The 11287-nt window shown below is 31.9% G+C and overlaps 1 protein-coding gene across 6 annotated transcripts in view; it reads right to left on the bottom strand.

Annotated features, from left to right (window-relative positions):
* LOC115245265 (elongation of very long chain fatty acids protein AAEL008004-like) overlaps positions 1 to 11287 on the bottom strand; it is a 57248-nt gene that overhangs the window by 10239 nt on the left and 35722 nt on the right. The window contains exon 1 of one of the 6 annotated variants that reach the window (XM_029823503.1): positions 5341 to 5582. The exons of 3 other annotated variants lie outside the window; for them this stretch is intronic. The gene's annotated coding sequence lies outside the window, so the exon portion shown is untranslated. Of the gene's footprint in view, positions 1 to 2903; positions 3716 to 5340; positions 5583 to 11287 lie in introns of those variants that run through there. 2 more of the 6 variants (XM_029823543.1, XM_029823527.1) reach the window with 2 other exon arrangements.

Raw genomic sequence — 11287 nt, 5'->3', positions numbered from 1 at the left:
GCATTCCATCATGAAAACATATACGATGTAGTATTGCGTTATCTGGTAATTTCACGACTGTAAAATCGGCCATCGTCAATGTTTCGAATACATTTTATATGTCACAACAATACGCCTTGCGAGATTATAAGATCGAAAAACTTCCAAGTGACTTATTGTCATTTATGTTTCTCACACTGTGCATTCCCAAGATTTACGAGGCGCTCAGATAGATCAGTATTTATCCTCACCATGTATAATTGCCTTTACTGATAAAAAAAAAACCACTAAAAAAACTTATTGAAAATTGAGAACCTCGATATTACAATCGAAGAAAACCTTATTTAGGACAATTACGGTTATCACACAACACACACACACGCAAATGTCATCGATACCGACCCTATTTTCATGACAGCGCAATTGCCAAATTATAGAGTAGCAATCTTACGACTTGCGGTGAATAGAAAGGAGTTAGCAATAGTTCACACGTTGCAGTTTTATGATAAAAAAGAAACATAACGAATGACGCGGTACAGTAAAAAAAAAAAACATTAACATTGATCGTAAAAATAATAGTAAGGTGGAAAATTATATATTCGCAAGAACTTGACATAGGCGCTAAAACAAATATGGGGAAAGAATGATGATTATAGATTATTTTGTAATTTTTGCAAAGTTATTGATAAAATTAATACAATCTAGTATATGATGTATAATTAACATAGAAAAAAGCTGCAATTATTCCTATAAACGTTAAAGTTAAATGAAGTCTAACTAATTTTCTATCTCCAGAATAATTGGTCGACTTGAAAAGAATTCTGCCGGCAATAAATTTATACGTTTCAAATAATGTAAGCAATGCCAAGTAGCACAGTTCTTGGTAGAGAAAAAAAAAGATAGATCAAATTAGTTGCACAACGAAGTTGTCTAATTATTCAGATATACACAATTTTAATTATTCGAGATTATATTTATATACACAATTTTAATTATTCGAGATTATATTTACATATTTTCCGATCTAACAATATCTTGGAGATAAAATAATACAAAACAAACAATTGTTTTATAAAAAGAGAAATAGAGAGGCAAAAAAATAGATAAAATTTCTCAAAATATATATATCAAATCTCAAAATATAATATTTTCTTATAAATTAATGTTTACACATACACATAAATCAAATTCTTCAAAATGTTATAACTTACTTAATAAGTTATAATTACATATAAATAATTTTAATTGGGTCTGTATATACAATATTTTATTTTGATCAGATAATATATAATAGATTCATATATAGATGAATAGTATTTGCATTCTCTCTTAATTCTTTTTTGTACAAACTAAAATATATATTACATATATTGTAAATATACATTTTTATGTAATACGTGCGCGCATTCCAATAGTCTTTTTATATAAAAACACACACATCACATTTGAACGAAACGCAAGCTGTATTATGAAATTCAAATTTGCGTTTATCGTTGTTTTTCATTGCATTTGTATCACAAATTGTGTCGCAAATCAGATTTGACGCCGTTAGTAAACTGCTATAAATTACATCATAATTATTAAATAGGATGAATTATTTTACATGTTAATTGCAATACTGCACTGAAAATTGAAACGTATCATACATTGACAATTACATAATAGTATGAGCCACGTATTTGCGACTATAGTGGAGAAATTGCAAAAAATTAAAAAAAATTTAAACTTATCACATTCGTCCTTTTTTTTTTGTTTTTACGACCTTTACGTATCAATTGGTCATCATTGCGTCATCCCATCATTATATTTTAAACCACCGACGGATACACATGTGACGATGGCGTTTCGACGTTGTCCATTAATTTGCACAGACTCTACGCGGGTTTTGGTGAGTCTTTCTCTCTGATTATCGATTATTATTGATTTTAATGGCGATTGCAACAACTAATATTGTATATGTTAAATTTAAAATAGTAATTTAATTTTTATATATTTTTATCTATGCTGAAGAAATAGACCAAACAACAGTCCAAAAATACATATTTAATGCATACCTATTATCAAAGATAAACAACAACAAAAGTTTTGCGCATTAATTACCACGCCTCGGCTCTTATTTGCACCAGTTTTCTTATTTATTTATTTGCATAAAAAGGTAATGAATAGCAATCTCTTAAGACTTTGTATCCACGTACCGCGACATTAATTATTTAAATATTATTCGTCTCCGCGCGTCAAAAATATAATCGAGCTCTTTGATATGTAACACGCTTTTGTCATAAATTTATACTACTGCTAGCTTTGTTTAAGTTGAATTTTTATTATTTCGATAATTTTTACATTTGGCTTTCTTAAATGGGTCAAACAGACTATAAAATAGATATGAATATTGTCACGTGATTGTGACATGTAAAATAATGAGTATTCTAAGTCTCTTTTCTATTCTAGTTCTCTACAAATTTTGTACAAATAAATAAATAAATAAATTATATGTTATAAATATACATTTTTATACAAGATGCACGGCAAAATATTTCAAAGAGGGAATGTACATACTAATACAAGTAAAAAATTTTATTTGAACATAGATCGTACATATCATAGTTTTTAAGTTATGGCAGTTAGAAAAGAAAATGAAATATAGAAAAAGAAAAAGATAATAAAGAAAATAATTAATGATTAATTTCTTTCTGTAAAAAATATATTATTATACAATGCTGTGTAATGTATTTTCCAAAAACTTCTTTATATAAAAACATCATTCGAATAAACGTAAGCTACATTGTATAATCCTTGGGTAAATTTGCATTTTCCATTAATTTCAATTGTATTGATTTACAGAAATTAATTATTCGTATATCTCTTTTGAATAGTTCTCGGTCTCGCGATATCAACCTTGCAACTGCGTACAATGGCGTACATACTTTCAGGATCACTTATGTTGTCCTACTAGTAAAGTCGACCAACGTAACAACATATCATTGGTTTCCTGCTACGCTTTCTTCCCGTTGGCCATTTCACCGTCGATATATATACATATGCATATATACCACTATACAGAAAGTTCACGTGCAATAGAGCAAACGGATGTTCAACGACATTCACGCACGCGATTGCGTGCATGCGCGGATCGCGTCCGTTGTGTGCCACGTGTGTGCGGCTATCAACGAGGTTCACATCACTGACAGTGAAACGAGCCTGCGACCTCTCGCATAGACATATGATAAATTATGTTCACTTTAGAATCTCATTGTGCAATATCGCATTATCCATTGAGAATATATTATATATTATATATAGCCGAATCTGTATAAATAAATCCGATACAATCGGAAAGTTTGAATTTGCGATTGCATTAAAATTTCTATGGGTAAAAAAATATTGCTTCACAATCGTTGCGTTAATCTCGTGAAGATAACGGTAAAATATACATTAAATTAACTGTGAAAACAATTTCACAGTCTCTTTTTTTATATAATACATAAAAAACTGGAAAAGAAGATAGCTTTTTCCTCAAATTTCCATAATCGTGCAAACGAAAATAAATCTGCTTTCTTCTTAATCTTAAAATATACATATATATGTTCTCCAAGTTCTGAATTTAAAAAGATCTTTAAAAAAATCTTATTTCTTTGGCACACAATCTTCGTGAAAGTAAAAGCGGAAAATATGCTGGAACTCTCTAAGTTGCATGCTGTATGATAATTAGTGCAAACATGAGCAAGCGTGAAATATGAAATATAACCAAACGGGACAAATATTCAATCTGCATAATGAAGTTTTGTTTGATAATGACATAAACTGTCTCCTCAATTTCAATTACTCAAAAAATAACGTATTATGTGATAAATTATAGAATTTTTAAGTTATTTTTTCGTTATTTTTAAGTATAAAATTAAGTGTTAAATTATAAAAAAAATTAAAACTAAGGAAATTATGTAATTATGTAAGAAAATTATGTAATTTGATTATTTAATTTGCCCGCGCCACAAAGTGCGCTGTAGAATAAGAAATCTATCAAATACAACGATAATTTATGTCAAATCAAACAAATGTACAGTTTTGAGCTCTTAATTACTAACAAATAGCTATACGTGTGAAAAACTGAAAAAAAGTAACTCACGGTATTGCAACATAACATTAAATCAAGGAAGGGTACATATTACTTCCATATGTGTGTGAAACCAGTAATTTCGAAGCTTTCGTGCATAGAATTTATACAACAAGCATAAATAACATACAAAAGAATCAAATCGTTGAAAAAAGAAAAGAAGAGAACGTCAAGATTGTGACTATTTACGCCTATTTTTCTTTTCGACTCGTTTCATGATTGTTAAAACAGACTGAATCGTTGTTAGAATCAATGCAAGAAAGTTATATATTAGAGTTGTATACTGTAAGTTGTACAATGTAAGACATTTTGTACTTTTTTAATACTTTCACTACCAAGTGCATTGGTAGAGAAAGATATTTCCTTGCTGCAAGAGTATTAGATTTGATGGGGTATCGCGATATTATCCGATTATTATTTCCAAGACCCAAGACCGTTATTCGCGAAAGATAGAAGAAATCTAAAACTTGGTAGTGAAAGCAAAGTTGAAGTGAGAAGTTAATATTTTACAGAAGATTTCCTGTTGTATTTGCATTTTCTGACAGAATTCTTCTCTCAACCCAATTTCTCTCACTTTACCCCGACTTAATTCGTCGTAGATACTAAAGTTATATGTGTGAAGAATTAATAAATTATTTCGATAAAAAACTGTACGGGAACAAATTGCATGGCGTATCAAACAAGCATTTCTTATATCAGCGATAAATATATTTCGATCTAAAACTTGGTAGTGAAAGCAAAGTTGAAGTGAGAAGTTAATATTTTACAGAAGATTTCCTGTTGTTCTTATATCAGCGATAAATATATTTCACTGAGAGTGTAACTTGCACGTGCAATAATTCTCGCACATGTTGATGCCAATGTCTTTGCGTTTGCGTATCATAATCGTAAGAAGTGAAATCACTTCATCGTAATCGTGGTGCTTGTTAAATCTATATCAAACAAAATCGGCTGAATTATTTTCATTTCTCCTCTCTCTTAATGTTGCACAAGTAACAGTGCTCGTGAAATTACAGCGGAAAAGTCAAGAGTCTCTCGTTGTATGAAATGCGACACTTTCCTTCCGGAAATACTCCAGAGGATAGTGGTTAGTGACATCAGCAAAAACTAACACGTTGATCTATTAAGAAATGATACAGACTAATAATGCTATTAAGTTACCTTCGCGGATCGCGTAAAGAAAGTAGCGATCATTAATATCGTGTAGAAAAAAAAGAGTCAACATACCACGATCTAACAGAGAAGCTTACCTTTGGAATTTAACTCACGTATCACGTATGGCAATGGAATTCACTAGTTCATCCTCTAGGAATTCACTAGTTCATCCCGTCCACGCGGGATGTAACCACGCAATCTTCCTTCCGATTCCGCAAACTCACGACGAAGAATGTCGCAGTAGTACAACACGACGATCTTCGGATGTGTCGATAATTTTCGTTTAACGATCCGACAATACAAGAAAGAAAAAAGATAGAGAATATCAGCGTGCTCTGCTGATATATGTATATATTCTTGAAAAAGAATTATAAAATGTCACCAAAGCACGCACCGATCGATATAATCGATAAGAGGACTGATCCTCCTACGATCCACAGTAATTTCACGGCGATTGATCCCGCGCGATCCAATGTTTCCAAAGGACTGAACAACCGATCGCGATACGTTTGAAGTAAACCCGTGGTGTGCTTTCCACCTTCGGGACCGAATAGCTGCAAGAAGTGGGGTGCTAAACATTTTAACACACGGCTTCTCGTAAGCACGACGACGATAGTATCGGTCGATGTGATAGTGGGGTGCCCCCGAATGACCAGATATCCCCCTTTCTCGCGATCTCTTTCACCGGTCCAGTTCTACTCGATCTTTCCCTCCTCCCTCTTTCACGGAAATGCCATCGAAACCAGCAGTTCTCGTTGCAGTTACGTCACTCAAGCTGAGAAAGTTGTATGAGATGCACGATGCCTTTCGACAAGACGCACACGCATCTCTCCTCTCTCTTATAGCGTAGGTGCATGATATTTTTTTTATAGAAGGAAAGGAGAAGATCGCGAACGTGTAATCGAGAAATCTGTATTGATAACGAAACACGTATTAGTCTATAGATTTGCATTCCAGTAAAAATCATAAAACCGAAAGATATGAGGCACTAGATTATGAATAAAAAACATGTTTTTGATTGTCATATAATTATATTTATATTTATAAGCTTTAGCTATGAGTATTTTGTATAATCAATTACAATCAAAGCTCTCCAAAAAATTAACGCAGATTTGCGTAAATCTAAACTTTACGTAATCTTTTTTCTTCTTATATCTTATAGGAACTCCAAGAAGTTATTTGCTAAATACATTAAATTAATTTTTATTCATGAGCATTCTTGTAAATGTCTTTACTACAGTATCTGTTTAACCTTTTGTTACAATTGCAAATCATAGCCTCAAGGTTAGAACTGACTACGCGCATTTCGGAAATTTCTGGGATCACTTTGCCTTAGCGCGGGAAAACGATTGCCTAACTCGATAAATTATTTAAAAGAAAAAGGTTTTCTAAAAACATTTATTACTGAATTGTAACTAGAAAGAAGTGCTTAAAGCATTGAAAAATTTTTTGAACATGCCGAATAGAAGATATTATCGGTCATATATAATTCGCGATTAACACACACACGCACACGCGGGCACGCGCACTCCTCCCCTCCCCTCCTCTCTCTCTCTCTCTCTCTCTCTCTCTCATTCTCTCACTCAAAAAAGGAAAGAAAGTAGGAAAAAATTATTTTCAGCATATTGTTTATTGAAAAATTTACATTCCCATTCGCATTTCTTTTTTAATCCGGTGCATCTGAGAGAAAACCATAATTATATTTCCGAGTGCATATCGCGCTACTTATATAAACTTTGCACATGTGAATATGCAATAACGTGAGTGCATGCGATGATGTTGTCCTTTAAATTAAGATCGCAGATTATTCGTGGTATGTAACTTTCTTTCTTATTCATTTTGATATCTGCCAAGTTTTAATTGCAAAAAACATTTTATAATTTACCTGCAAATATTTGAGAAAAATTTGGTTCTGGTTTTTACCTAAATAGTTTAGTTTACTGTTTCATCAGCTTAGTTAGCAACCGATTTCCATCCATAATTTATTTATTGATAATAGCACAATCTGTAATCATAACTGTAAACTGATATGAAGAAGTATAAAAGATATACAAAATATACATTATTCAGTTAATGCTTATATAAACTAAAAGACGCAAAAGCGCTTCGCTAGTAGCTAACGCATCCTTATTAAATTAGTTTTAGAGAAAGATTCGAAAGTAGAAAGATTTTTATCACATCGCCAGCTTATATTGCACTTGTAAACAATTTGAACTTGATTATGATTGCAGATCTGGATGCCCTTTGGACGTCCTAAGGACATCTTTGTGCTGTCTGGGTAATGTGGACTTTAGGATATTTTCAAAAGCTATATTTCTACATTGTTAGAAACAAAAAGAAAAATCCTAAAAAATAACTTTGCTGATATTAGTCTAATCTCTATACCATTTCATATATATTCACAATATAACATAATTTAGATGTAATATGATGAAATACTGCGATATAATGTATATTATAAGAAATGGCTTTACAATAATTGTTGTTTTTTTTTTACGTAAAATTATTCCACACAAAATTGTTAAGATGTATTTAAAAAGTATAAACACTTTCTTATTTATTATGTAATGTTGATCATTGTAATGGTAATACAATTTCAGTAAATTATTTTGTCCAACATTCTTATAAAAATAATTGGCTTTGAATTAATGAAAGAGCATAAAAAAATAGAAAATAAGATATTCCATATAATAATCAATCGATAAATTGATATATTGATATTATATGCAATTAATTTACCAATAATAATCTGCTCACATTTTCCCGAGACGCGAATTCCTTTCTCCCTTGCAAAGACCTTGAATGCAAGTGCGGCTGTCGCGCCGGAGAAAGGGTAGGAGAAAGAATCAAGTGAGTTTGCTATTAAGGCCAAGAGAGAAATCGCGACCGTATATTGTAGATGATCGCGAGTCAGGAAAAAAAGAAGAAAAGGAAAGAAAAAGCGTTCACCATCCGAGCAACGACTCCGAGAACCAGGAGAACTGAGAGTTTGTTTTCCAAGGTCGTTTGCGCGAAGCATGAATGATTATGTCACTGGCATTAAATGTCGAGCTGTCATTTGATCTAGAGAGCTATGCTTCTGAAACGGCGCGAGAGCCGCACACAACATTAGGGGTAAACGACAGTAAATCTAACGATCGACGCCCGTAATCGCGCCGAAATTGTTGCTACGAGCCAATGTTTATTACGAGCGAATCGTATCGATATTGCAATCTGTACTAATATCAGATTTGCGATTCACAGCGTGAAATTTATAATTTTCTCCCAAGCGCTGATTAATGGTATTAGTCATGCAATCGGTTTATAGACATTGACAAATAGCTTTGAAATTTTTTTACTCCTAATGCATCTTGAAAATTATATCACCGCGATTCACCATATCTATCTACGGAGCTTTTATATATTTCCTTTGTAATTTACTATCACTGAATTAATTTTAACAGATATTCAAGTATACAAAACAATAAGCAAAAAAATTTTATAAATGATTATATAAATTTATTTCTAAAAAAACAAAAATTATATATAACTTAATATTAATAAACATAAAGATGCAAATATTATATAGTACATACTTATAATACTAACAGATGTAAAAGATTTTATCCCATTGATTTATACGTAAATAATATATTTAACAAAACTTGATATCAAAATTTTGCTAATAAATCTCATCAAAGAAATCCTTGATTCCTAGCTCAACTTTTGTTTTCATTTTTTTGTTTAATCAATCTTAGTTTTAACTGCTGCGTGTAATCTGCATATGACAAATTCTTCGCATATGAGAATGTCTTTCTAATCTCTGCACGTATCTAGCATTTCAAATAGTTACGATTGGACAAATAACTTCGTAAAAGCGAATTATTAGTCGAAGAAAAGTAAACATTTGAGGAGATTTGTTTTCGTGATTTTTGCGAAAAAAAAATTATTCTTATTATATAGTTTATCATTCTTGTAATATAAATAATACCGCGAATAAAACGAAATGATGGATCATTCGCCCAAAGAGTCAGCGATTTTTGTTGTACGCAGAGAAAACGTACTTTCATTCATCAATGATGAATTTAGGTTAATTAATGCCTTTGGCATACCAATTATTCTTTTTATAGTGCGTTTATTAGTTTCGAGAATAAGAAAGTATATTAACATTGTACTTTAGATACTGTCCGTGCTATTTGTTATTTAATTAGGCAATCACACTGTATTACAATTGTTGTTGATTCATTATAACGTCTGAATAATACCAGTATAAATTGCACGTATGATGTGACTTATTGCGCGTTACAGCAACGTATCGAATTTTACATTCGTATGAAAATATACATGTCTTGAAATCATATATGTATATTATAAATTATTAATCATAAAGCGAGAAGTTAAATTAATAATAATAAATGGCTCTCCAATACAATATCAAGGAAAGAAAAATTCACACGCGATATTAGCATTTTTTCAAGTACGCGTCGAAGAGTTCCGTTTTCGATTAAAAAAAGTATGCATAAAAATCCACTCACTATAATGTCACAAAATAAATTTTAGATATTAATTTTTAGATCTAAAGCATAATAAAATTTTACTTTTCAAAAATAATATTCTCTTATTCTGAATAAAATGTAATGAATATAATGATAAATTTTATTATATCAAAAAATTACTATAATAAAAATATAAAAACCTTAAAATATATCATAATAATATTACAGATTTAAGAAGAGTTCAAAGATTTAAAAATTTGAAATTAAAATATACTTATAAATTCATATTGTATATAAATTGATCATGAAAAATAAGATTCTCATTCTTTATGAATTACATTGATATGCCATACGAAACAGACATTGGTTTTTGCGTCAGAGAATAAGTTATGCGCGACATATCTTAAAAATAATTTTTCTCTCGTCAAATTCAATAATACCTTGAACGAAACGTGGTCAATATTCGTCATATTGCACGTATGCATTTTTTGCACCTGGGCTACAATTCAAAACCGATCCTTACTTACCTGAATCCCGCTGATCGAATTGCAAAATCGATTGCGTCCAATTACAAAATACTTTTGCGAGTAAATATATATATATATATATATATATATATATATATATATATATGTGTGTGCATGTGTGTGAGAGAGAGAAAGTCCATGTTGCACGCGAAGGTCGTTAAGATAGCTTGCAGGCCGAGATATTGCGTTACTTTTTCCAAACTCGATAAAAGCTATTGTCGACGGCGGCGGCTTTGAAACCGGCGAGATTGCTGCAACGATGACTCCAGCCAAATGACACTTTTATCGAATTTCTTCGCGTCCCGTGGACATGCGAACACGTCTCGGACCGCATGTTGCGCGGACAACGATGAATTATGAAAGAGAGGAAGAGAGAGAAAGAGAGAAGAGAGGGACAGCTTCGTATTCAACAATGCATTATTGCATCCCTAAGCTGGGTTTTTGGGCCTCTCCATTACACGCATCGTATTCCAATATTAATTACCGTCGGCCAATCAATCTAAACCAAGTCAATGATCAATTAATACTATCGATGCGCGATGGTCCGTGCATTTATTTAGCAAGATAAATTCTGATAATTATCACGGCTTGCGTGACGACGCAACCGCGTTCAACGATTTATCACCAATTCATTATTTTTCGTTTTAATCATGATTTATCGAATACATGCAGACACATAATTTGAACATCTTTTTAAAGGAGTGGTATTTTACAATCGTATTATGAAACTGATGCTTTATACGCAGGAATAGATATCGCATTATTTGATCAGGAGAAAAGGAGAGAGAGAGAGAGGAAAGAGACGAGAGCTCTCATAGGAATCGCGGAAAATGTATTCACGAGGAGATATACAAGTACGCACATTCGTAGAACGCCAAGGGTTGCCTAATGACGGCGTTTCTTCGGAAGATTCATCTTACAGAGCGTACCTCAGCAATTCTGGCGTTAAATTACGGAAAGATTAATAACTGTCGGGAAGATTAAAGCGTAGAGACTCGAGAAACGAATACGCGCCACAATCGCGGTACCGTTATATGCGC

Source organism: Formica exsecta, unplaced genomic scaffold, assembly GCF_003651465.1.
Source record: "Formica exsecta isolate Colony F162 unplaced genomic scaffold, ASM365146v1 scaffold122, whole genome shotgun sequence".
Taxonomy (NCBI): domain Eukaryota; kingdom Metazoa; phylum Arthropoda; class Insecta; order Hymenoptera; family Formicidae; genus Formica; species Formica exsecta.
Note: the sequence above shows the minus strand (reverse complement) of the source record. Positions and strands in the feature narration are given on the sequence as shown.